This window comes from Aricia agestis, chromosome 18, assembly GCF_905147365.1.
Source record: "Aricia agestis chromosome 18, ilAriAges1.1, whole genome shotgun sequence".
NCBI classification, from domain to species: Eukaryota; Metazoa; Arthropoda; class Insecta; order Lepidoptera; family Lycaenidae; genus Aricia; species Aricia agestis.
The window spans coordinates 11101090-11112550 of record NC_056423.1 but is presented as its reverse complement, the minus strand read 5'-3'; the positions used below and the strand labels follow the sequence as shown (position 1 = coordinate 11112550).

The following is an 11461-nucleotide window of genomic DNA, read 5'->3' as shown; positions in this document are numbered from 1 at the left end:
AATTATAGTGCTGACCACCCGACTTCGGTTGTGCATATATATATATATATATATATATATATATACACATCATAGTGCATTTATATTATTGAAAGATAAATAAAAAACGATATGTAAGCAAAAGAAGTTTTAATTAATAAAATATAGGCAAAGTGAGCTACCACAAGAATAACTTTTTTCTATAGAAAGTTATTCTATAGAAAAAAGTTGTTCTTGTGGTGAAGCCTCATGGAAACACTTAAAACAATTTTTTGCACATAGTGATACTTGGCAAGTTGAGCACAGTATTTTCGTTCTCTTTTCCGTCTTCTTGGTGCTGCAGAAACGACATCTTTTGTAAGTATTTCCTTCTATAGGGAGATGGATTCCGACATTGAGGAGGCGGATACCGTCAGGTACCCCGAAGTTAGATCCCTTCTTATTTTTGAAGATAACTGGCCGATTTTTTGTTGTTGAATAATTTGAAATCAGCTCTCGTGCTAATCGCAATCTGAATTCTCTATGTGAATGATTATTTACAACATGTACAGTATTGTAAGTGATATAGCTGTTGATTATCGAGGCATCAAACATAAAAAAAAATAATCTCATCCAAAACTTTCTGCATTTCCGGTTAATCGGATAGGATGATCGAAAATGATCAAAATGATCGACTCCGCCCATAGCAAGCGTGTAAGAAGCGATAGCTTAGGGGCAGAGGACTTCTTTCCGTGACCCATCTTTCTGAGTCCGTTTTACTAATACTGTGTCCGTTGGATGGTGAGCTGTTGTAAGGATGGTAACATCTTTAGTGTCAAGCCATTTGATCGCTGTAATGGGTTCAGCAGTTATAGCTGCAAATTGATTTTTTTCTAATCTTAGATGTTTGGGTTGTGATTTTTTCAATATATTTGGAAGATCTTTCCTATTGGCTCTTACCGTACCAACTGCAAAAATCTTTCTTTCATACAAAGCTTCCATCAGATTGCAACCAGTGAAAAAGTTATCAAATGCTAGCAGTGTGTTTTCAGGAAGGTTAGCAGAAAGCTTCATTACCACATTGAAGCCTAGTCCTTCGTCTTCTGTATTTTCACCTTTACCGCTATAAACCTCAAATGTATACAAATAACCAGTTTGACTATAGCATCTTGCCCAGACCTTGAACCCACGTTTAATGGGTTTTTTGGGCATATACTGTTTTAAGCTGGATCTTCCTTTAAATTTAACCATACATTCATCAATAGATTGCTTACTTGAGTTTGCTGTTTCTTGCTGAAAAACTTTGTTAAGTTCACTTATCGTAGGTCTTAATTTGTATAGTTTGTCATATTCTGGTGTACCCCTTTCTGGTTCATTTTCATTATCATTTATATGTAAGTTTTCTGTAATTTTTTTAAATCTTTTAACAGGCATAACTTTTGATATTACTGGGTTGTTATAAAAAGGATCATTCGACCAGTACAGATCCATGTCTGGCAAAGGGTTGAGGCCCATCATAATCAATATTCCCAAATAGGCTTTCAATTCCTCTGCTGATATTGGTGTATAATTCTTACTATTTTTCTGAACTGCATATTTATTCGTTTGTTGTACTATAAGTTGTACTAAATATTCGGGAAAAAAAATTTCAAATACAGAAATTGGCGGAGTTTTATGATTGTACGTCGACTGTGGACGAATTGTGTCATTGAATTCCGGAATATCATGTACGTTTTGTTGAACTTGCCACTCTCGTCGTTGTCTTGTTCTGGACACCTTGGCGGTTCTACTTGGTCTTGAGCGATAACCCGATGTCGTAGTTTCCGTTTCAGCTAGATTATTAGAAGGTTGTACATTAGTGTCATCTGTCTGAATGTTAATAAGATTATTAGAAGATTCTTCATGGATTTCAGCAATACATTGCTGAATTTCGATGTCTCTTTGGTCCAGATTCGCTAACTGTTCTCTATCTTCTTGTAACTCCATTTCTTCATCTATTGGCTGTGTTACAAGACAAGATAATTGTCCGATAGTCTCACATACACTACTATTGTCATAATTGGGTTCTAAAATGTGTCTTTTGAATATAATTCTTGATCTTCAGTATTTTCCTCGGTAATATCAGAAACACCGAAAATATCTTCAAGGCGACTTTCAATTATATCTGCTTCCTTCATATTACTGTAATCTGCCGGGCTAGTCACAGGAGCAGTCTGATAATAGGCATCATCATCAGAGTCAAGGTCAGATAAATCGGAAAGGTTGTCGATGACTGTTTGCAATTCCCGACCTCTTATAATCTTATTTTTTTTCTTATTCATTGCTGATTATCGCTGTAAACAAAAATAATAAACCAGTTGGCTTTATGGGTAAAAAACTGCCGCAAAGAAAAATATTTATGAACGAATGCAAAAACTATATGCGTTGCAACGTGAAGTGTAGCGCTTGTGACTTAGGCCCGTATAAATAGTCAGTACTTAAGGATGCGACCCGGACTCGACGGTCTGCGACGCGGTTCAGCTCTGTGATTGGTCCACATTTTGACAGCCAACCAATCACAGAGCCTGAACAGTGTCTTGAGCCCGAGATGCATCTTGAGTACTGACTATTTATACGGGCCTAACTAGCGCACGGAATTTAGCCTAGCAATAATATAATTCTTCAGGCTCAAACTATCTACATACAAAATAAAGTGAAAGTGTGACAGACACACTTACTTTCTTACAACATAATAAGTAAAAATAGAGTACTGCACAATCAGGCAAAGGGAATTATTTTCCCACTTTGTAATTTGAATATTTTGAGGAGAAATATCACTGCAATGGTAATCAAAACCATATACAATAGCGCTAGGATAGTCACTTTATATGATATAGACACCATATTTTACTTACAGTATTTTCTGTGGAACAATATTTTAGATTTTTCGCTGTAACGACCGTTATTTCGCACTTTTTACCTCACTTCAACTCGTCACTCCACTTTGACATTGACATATCAACTCAAGGTGACGTTTACAGCCGCGCGTATTGCCAGTAAAAAAAAAACAATTTACCATAGAGTAGATTTTACTATAAGGTGGCATTCAGTGTGACATAATAATAATAATAATAATAAAGCTTTATTAATTCCACAATGTAAATTAAGTACTTACTATGAAACAGTTTTGTAATTATTTATCTAGATGTGGACCCCCTCAGGGTAAAAGCCTCCTCCAAATTGTTCCATTGTTCTCTATCTTTTGCAGTGAGAAGCCAATTTCTTCCTGCGCTGGCCACAATCTCGTCCTGCCACCGGGCGCATGGGCGGCCTCTCTTTCTCACGCCATGCGGTCCTTTCCATTTTGTGGTGTTGACAGTCCATCGATTATCATCGTATCTGGCGAGATGACCAGCCCACTTCCATTTGAGTCTTTGAGCGAACTGCAGAGCATCTTTTATTTTTGTTCTTTTACGTATTTCTGTGTTCCTCACTCTATCTTTTAATTTTATGTTTAAACAACTTCTTTCTATTGCTCTTTGAGTAGTCTGGATTTTTTGCCTTGCCTTCTGGTCGTAAGTCCACGTTTGGCATCCATACGTGAGACAGGGTAGAAGTGTCGTATCCAAGATAATGCTTTTTAATTTTAATGAAAGTTTAGATTTCATAATTTCTTTTTGGGCCCAATATTTCTTCCATGTAATAGCTACTCTTCTCTTTATTTCCTCTAAATTTCGATCTTTATTAAATGAAATTTGTTTTCCCAAGTACGTATAGTTCTCTACGTATTCGAGAGGTACCTCATTAACCCGTACTGATGTCAACTCGCTGTTAGTCATGACTTTTGTTTTTTCTAGGTTTATTTCTAGGCCCACGCGAGCGCTAGCATTTTGGAGATCCTGAATCATTTCGTTGAGTTTATATGGACTTTGGGAAAACAAGACGATGTCGTCCGCAAAACGGAGATGGCTTAAATATTTTCCATTCACATATATGCCTTGTTTTGACCATGGTAAGTTTTCCATTACATTTTGCAGGACCGCTATAAATATTTTCGCAGAGATGGGGTCGCCTTGTCGAACGCCTCTATTAATACTGATCTTGGTGCCAACTCTGTCTAACCTCACTCTACTAGTGCAGTTCCTATATATATTTTTGATGATATTTATATATTTTATGTTTATATTTTGGTTGTTTAATGCTGTCCAGATGCTAGTATGTGAAATAGAGTCGAATGCTTTTTTATAATCTATAAAAGCTATGTAGAGCGGGTTTTCATACTCTATATGTTTTTCAATGACTTGCTCTACTGTATGAATATGATCTATAGTGCTGAATCCACTTCTGAATCCAGCTTGTTCCATGGGTTGGCATGAGTCTATTTGCGAGGATATTCTGCTTAGTAAACAGGATGAGAAAAGTTTATATAGGCTAGACATGAGGCTAATTGGGCGGTAATTTCCTATGTCCTTGGGATCGCCCTTTTTATACAGCAAAATTATTTCAGATTCTGTCCACTGCTGTGGCACAGTTTCTTCCTCTAATATTTTGTTAAATAGCAATGTAAGGGGTGTCAATAAAAGTTTCTTACCGTGTTTGATGCATTCATTGGTTATACAGTCTGGTCCTGGGCTCTTGTCTGGTTTTAGTTTATTTATTTGTTGTAAGATTTCGGTTTCACTAAAATTTTGTACGTGCAGTGTATTTCTTGGTTGTTCTTGTCCTTTATTTTCTGATGGATCCGGTGTTGAGCTGTAAAGGTTTGCATAGAAGTTTCTGGCTATGTTAATAATATCTAGTCGTGATTTACAAATTGTAGAGCCCTTTTTAAGTGTGACATAAGTTAGGTAAAAAACAATGTTTTTGAATCTATTACCAGGTGGGAAATATTATCCCCTTGCCTTATTAAGGGATAATTAGCTTTTCGGTCTCCATCTTCCTTCCAATTTGGTCGCCAAAACAGCACTGAACGCGCGGACGCGTGCGTTCTACTTGACCGACGCGGTCAGAATGCCTCCTGTGTGAGTATATCTATGTAACGTAATATAACACAAAGAACGCAAAACTGACCGCTTGAACGCTTGACCGCGTGACCGCTCCCTGTCTGATAGATCCCTAAAGCATTATTTTGTAAAGATGCTAGGGCTGTCACAAATTTGTTAGTTTATTTAATTTTCTTGTTTTACAAATGTGAACAAAGGATTATTTTGATAAGTGGGGGTGTAAAATTTATAATCTGTATTAACAGTCTGTGGCTATGTCTATGGTATGAAAATAATCTATACTTATCCTGTATAGTCTATGGTCAAAAACTTTGACGTGTGCATAAAAAAATGAAGCATTAGTGCGTTACTGGAAATCACACGAGTTTTATTAGGTACTATCAATTAATTATTTTAATTGTAGTTTTGCTATTCTAAGATGAAATTCGTTTGTAAAGTAAATAAAAGTAAATATAGTTTATACCTATAACTTGTTTTATAACTTACTGGGGTTGTCTCAATTTCGAAAAGTACATATTCAATAAAAACATTTATTATTATTATTTTAAGACTGAGTTATATTGAAATAATTTTTAATTTGTTTCAGCCGCGGGTACTGTTCAAAATACTATGGAAATATTCGAATCCAAAAATGAAAATGAAATGAAAAAAACTCGGAACCAGTGATCGGAAAACCTATTCATAAACATTAACCGTTTGAATCGGTTAACCTCTATTTCTGTTACTAATTGAACCGGTTAACCGAAATCCTGGTTAACCCATTTGTATCGGTATTGCTTTATTCAGTTTGATCTGTAATCTATTAAGGTTAACAGAAATCGTTTTGGTATAACTCAAGTGAATGGGTTACTAGTTGAAACTGTTAACAGAAATAAAACATATTTGGTTGACAGCAAAAAGGGATAGCGATAGTGTTTAGATACAAGTGCGCGCGCATGCCGCCGCGCATCTTCCGCTCCGGTCTTGCTTGACGCGTAGTGCCTACAATTAGTATAGTGTTGCGTTTCTTCGTACGAACTACCTTCACTGTGCGCCTGACCTTTTATTTATTATCTAAAGTATTCTAGGTGAAACTACTGGCTGAGTAACGTGAGCTCTTTCTTAGGTACTTACATAATGGTAAGTAAGGTTTTATTTTGTAGTAGTTTTTGTTTTTATTCGCAAATTAAACTTACCGAACTTACGCGTGAAATAATAAGTACCTAAGCAATAGCCAAACACTATGTGCGCTCTTATGGTTAAATAAGTCACGTGACTTAGTGTTTTGCTATTGCTTACTTATTATTTCACGCGTAAGTTTATCAATTTGCGAAAATGTGGGCGTAAAATAATAATGGATCTCTCGTTTAGAATCCTACGAAAGTGTATAAAATTCCTAAAATTTTTGAGGAACATAAATTCTTCGATATTAGCACTTATTATGAGGTTTTCCGTATTGCCAAGAGCCGGAAATTTTAAAAAAGTATGATTCGTGTTTTTGACCACATAGATAAATATTTCTAAATGTTCAAATGATTCGCGAAAATAGTTTTTTTAGGAAATTTATAAATTTACTGTTCTTGTTATTTTCCGGTGACATATACATACATTATTTCGCACGTGACTGTACATGACCTGCAATGCAATTTATTAATTTTCAGGCTGACACCAATAATGATAATTATAACCGTCCCGTATCACCGTCAATTTTACAACCGCACCCGCGGAAACGAAAGAATGAAACATCTGATAGCAGTGAAGCGATGATTGGTACAGTAGATTGCCTTCTTTCATAAATTTCAGAAAACTGTAACTACCTACTGTAAACTCCATTTTATAACTTGAAAGTGTAAAACATTTGAAAGTGTTTTTGGACTTATTATTGTACCTGGTTATTAAACATTGTAAGTTGACAAAGAACTTGCTATTGAATAAAATGGAAACTAGCTAACTGTAATGAATGTATGAAATAATTTATTAAAAGTCCAAAAACAATTTCGAATTGGCAGTCCATGTAACATGTAAATAAATTTGTTGTTTAAATTTTAGGCACAGCAAAGAAGAAATTGAACGTTGCGTACATTGAAGGAGTAAATACTGGCCTACATGATTGTACCTGTCTTCGAAATGAAAAGGCATTAACTTTTCGTTTTCTCATAAACGGAATTCCAGATAAAAAAATAGAAATATTTTGGGATGAAGTATTAAATGTCGTGCAAAAGTATTCATCTGAATAATTGTACATACCTATAGATACGAAATTTCGGATATAATATATTAAATGGAAAAATAAAACAAACAACATAATTATATATTCGTATTTAATTTAAAAAAAATCGCCTATCCAAAATCGTCATCACCAAGAGTACCAATTGTGCATAAAATGTGCTCATTCAGTTTATTAGCAATTGATCGCTATTTTTGATTTGTAATAACCCTGTACAATCAACGGCATATCAGATTAAACACTTTAGACTTTGCACCGCTTTTATACCATCCTATTAAATCTAGTATTACTCGATAAAAAATTAAGAAAATATGAATCAACTTCATTATGACACAACAAAATTATAGTACCTAACGACCAATGATTTATCTATCAGATCCTAAGATTTGTTTTATAATTTTCACACTAACTCCTTTGCTACTGATTCTTAGTTTTATTAAATTTTAAAACTGGGAATGAAAATATTTTATGCAGCCCGTTTTAACCGTACCGTAGGCATATAGAACGACTTGATGAATAATTACTCAAGTAAATCTTTGTTTGATTTTATTAAAATTATATTTTTTAATGTTTCATTCAGTAATCTGTTCCTGGATGGGGTCAAAATGAATTTAAGTACAGAAAAAAGTCTTTCCACTGTTACCTGTGTAATCGGAGCTGCCAATGCTATAAGTGCTAACTTTGCAAGCCTGTGTGATTTTAAAGACCAATACTCAATGGAGCTTTCCGTAACAGCAAGTCGTGGTGTAGCTAAATATTCAGAAAGATAATAATCTAGATCTAACGAAATGGTATCTAATGGTGCACGTACTCTTTGAGTAAGGCTTAAAATGGCTTCTAAACTTTGCAGATCACTTTGAAAACTGTCGCTTGATATATTACTCAAAGACGTAAGGTCACGTGAACAACCTGGAGATAGAAGCGAATTTGATGTGGCAGCTTGTTCTTCCTCCCGAGTTATTGCCTGTGCACGTTTTTCCACTTCAAACATCTGTTGGTGAACACCTCTAATGTAGCATTTCGCAGTCTGTCTCTCGTCTTCAGATAAGATTAACTTTAATCGAGGATCCAGAAAAATTCCCAGTAAAATTGCTTTACCTTCTAATAAATTTTTTTCTCGCCTTGTCATAGATACCACTACATCTTGTGCCAAAGGTAAATTAATTTTTTCGGTTTTTGCCTTACAAATTGTCCAAATGGAGAAGAAATCGCCAACAGTTAGTTGTTCCGCTTGCAGTCTAACAGTAGCTTCTTTAGATGGTTCTAATGAAATGATTATATGGTTTATTTTGATCCACTCATTTTCCGAAATTATTTCGCAGATATCATTGCAGCTGTCGCAAAATGTCTTGAGTTGTTTTAATCTTTCTAGCATATAGTACGTAGAGAACCACCTAGTGGTACAGTCAAGAATAGGTTTTTTAAATTTTTCCAATTTTATTTTTAGTTTCATAAGTGGACGACGTAGAATTCTCACAACATTACGACACTTTTCAATTAAGTTCTCATAGTCATTTTTTAGCACATCTTTAATACACAACTGCAGAGTATGTGCTGCACACGCAATTTGTCGAATCTCGACCATTCTTTCTTGTTCGTTATCATTTAAAAATGTTGCATTGAAATGTTCTAGACTGTATGCGTAATCATCACTGTGATAAACTAGTTCGTCTTCATCTTCATCGCCATCATTTTCTGTACCAGTTTCGTTGTCATTATTTATCTCTTCATTTAAAAGTTTTGAAATTTTTAAGTAATTTGCACCATTACCAGTCGTTAACGAGTAAATATTATATAAATCAATTCGAAAATCAGCTAGTACTTCTAGGAGGGTACATTTCAAATTTTCTGAAGTTTGACTAAAGAATATTTCTTTAATAGCCAAATTTCGTACCACAATTTTCGAATTTTTTATATACTGAATGTTTATACCAACAAATTGACGATCCATACACGTGGCTGAGTCCATCTTCACAGATATAAGAGTTTGAGCCACTTCAGTTACTATTTTTTCTTTTATTGTGTTGGCTTTTTCTGCAATTAATGTTTTAATTTTTTTGCAGTTCGCTTCCTCCACAAAATCAGCACATATCAAAGCTTTTATTTCTTTAAATGCGTTGTCTTCAAGCAATGAAAATGGTCGTCCATGTATTGCTATCAGTTTCACACAACACTGCAATAATCTTTCGCGCTTTTTTTCCTTTTCCTCATCTTTTCTGTTTTTATTTGGTTTTAATTTATCCACTCTACTTGTATTTTCATTGATAGCCAATACCTCTTGATACTTCGTTTCATGTTTTAATCGCAGATGGTTTAATAAGTTGCTCGCGTGGTTACCCTGCAAATTACAAATAAGTATGGTAAATCACTCGGTCAGTTATTTTGTTATTAAAGCAGAAAAACTCCTAATTCGACATGAAAAATATTTTTTTTATTGAATTATATTTACGGATAGGTAAGTTACTACATAAGATTATTATTTTTAAGTGAAAAAATGAAAACCGACATTCAAAATAAAAACAGCAGTATTATCGCTAAAAAGTGTAAAATAACTTTATATTCTCTAAATGCTTCCCCATTTCAAGTCGGCTCTTCTATTTCTTTACCCAATCCTAAATATTTAGAAGTCGGTACCAGCAGACGGGATCTCGAGTTCCAGGATATCTTTAGTATGCTATGTTAGGAATAACATTAATTGTTCTTTAAATTCTTGGTTTTGCTGCATATATAGGGGCTGGTACCGACTTCCAAAATATTTAGGATTGGGTAAAGAAATAGAAGAGCCGACTTGAAATGGGGAAGCATTTAGAGAATATAAAGTTATTTTACACTTTTTAGCGATAATACTGCTGTTTTTAACCGACTTCCAAAAAAAGGAGGCGGTTATACGTTCGGCTGTATACAGGGTGTCAAAAGACCGCTTCCGATAACTTCGTGGGGTTATTATAGGGCATGAGATATATCCATTGGTGCAAGAAATTTTCATGTATTCGCCAGTTTTTAAAATAGTCAAAATTTTCAACACGCAACGTATAATGCGTGCAGTTAATGCGTGATAATATCGCCCGCCGCCGATGAATGAAACCCCGGGCCGAGCCGGCCCCCCCGCGTCGCCCGCGCCGAATACCGCGCGCGCGGCTCTGCGCTAGTCATGAGTTAAGACAAAACAGCTGATCGTGGTGTGCCCTATACCCTAGCCCGTAGGTAGTGAATAAACCACCAATATTGTAATGATTATTAAATTACAATAGTTTTCACGATTTAACAAAATGTAACAATTTATTAATTACCGTTTCTCAGGTTTTTACTCAAAAATACTCAGTTTTTACTTCCGGCCAAAAAGGAAAAGAAATCATAATTCATATATACATCCGATCATCATCCGATTTACACATCTGTAAAAATACATACACAGTTACCTACTGCACCTATCAATACCTATCAATGGAAAACATACGTGATAACATGTTCACTGACCTGTGATCAGCTGTCTGCTTTTATGAAATGCAGTTCGAACTGTGTTCCATGATCCATCTAACTCGATGTAGATTGCAGAGTTATTCAACACTTAACAAAAGTAATTACAGGAGACATTCCAATTCTTTAAACACTTTTTATTGCACTGTTTAAACCGCACTATCGTCTATCGACGACGATGTTCACCTGGGACGTATCTTGTCACGGCCCGTTATTAATTACAAACATAAAAAAAAATAGTTAACAATACACAAAACAAGCAATAATATGACAACATCTAAACGTAAAATTACAAAACTTAAGAGGATTCCACACCGCCATTTTTTCCATACAAACGTTGTCCCCTGTTTCCTCCCTGGATAATGCTAGTAGAGTTATAATTTTTTTTCTGAATATCTACGGCCACTAATACAATGTCCCTATGTTTTCTTTTTTTTCATAATTTAATTATTAAATAAGATATGAACGTTCAAAAACCCAAAAAAATGGCCAAATTTTCCACTGTGTTCAAACGTCCAGAAAACAGATTTGGATAGATTATACAAAAAAAGCAAAACATAGGAACACAGCTCAAGCCTTTTTTTAATCTTTAATGAAAAAAGTACTTAAATCGGTTAAGTTTTGGAGAAGGAATCAGGGGACAACGAATCGTTGATTTTCTGGATTTTCTGCAGTTGTCTCTATCGCGTTCTGCGGTATAGGCTTGAGGTAAGGGAGACAGCTATAGATATTACACGTACTTTTTTTCATTTCTCTAGCCGCTGTGGTATCCTCTTAAACAAAAACGTCACAGTACCTACACCAGCACGGCGCGTGTTAGACAGCCGACTGAACAAAA

The 11461-nt window shown here is 35.0% G+C and overlaps 1 long non-coding RNA gene across 1 annotated transcript; it reads left to right on the top strand.

Annotated features, from left to right (window-relative positions):
- The first annotated feature begins 5603 nt into the window (after positions 1–5603).
- On the top strand, positions 5604–7399 carry LOC121735910. The gene is made up of 3 exons (XR_006036942.1): positions 5604–6059; positions 6581–6689; positions 6969–7399. It is a non-coding gene; the product is annotated as an uncharacterized LOC121735910 (long non-coding RNA).
- Positions 7400–11461: the final 4062 nt, after the last annotated feature.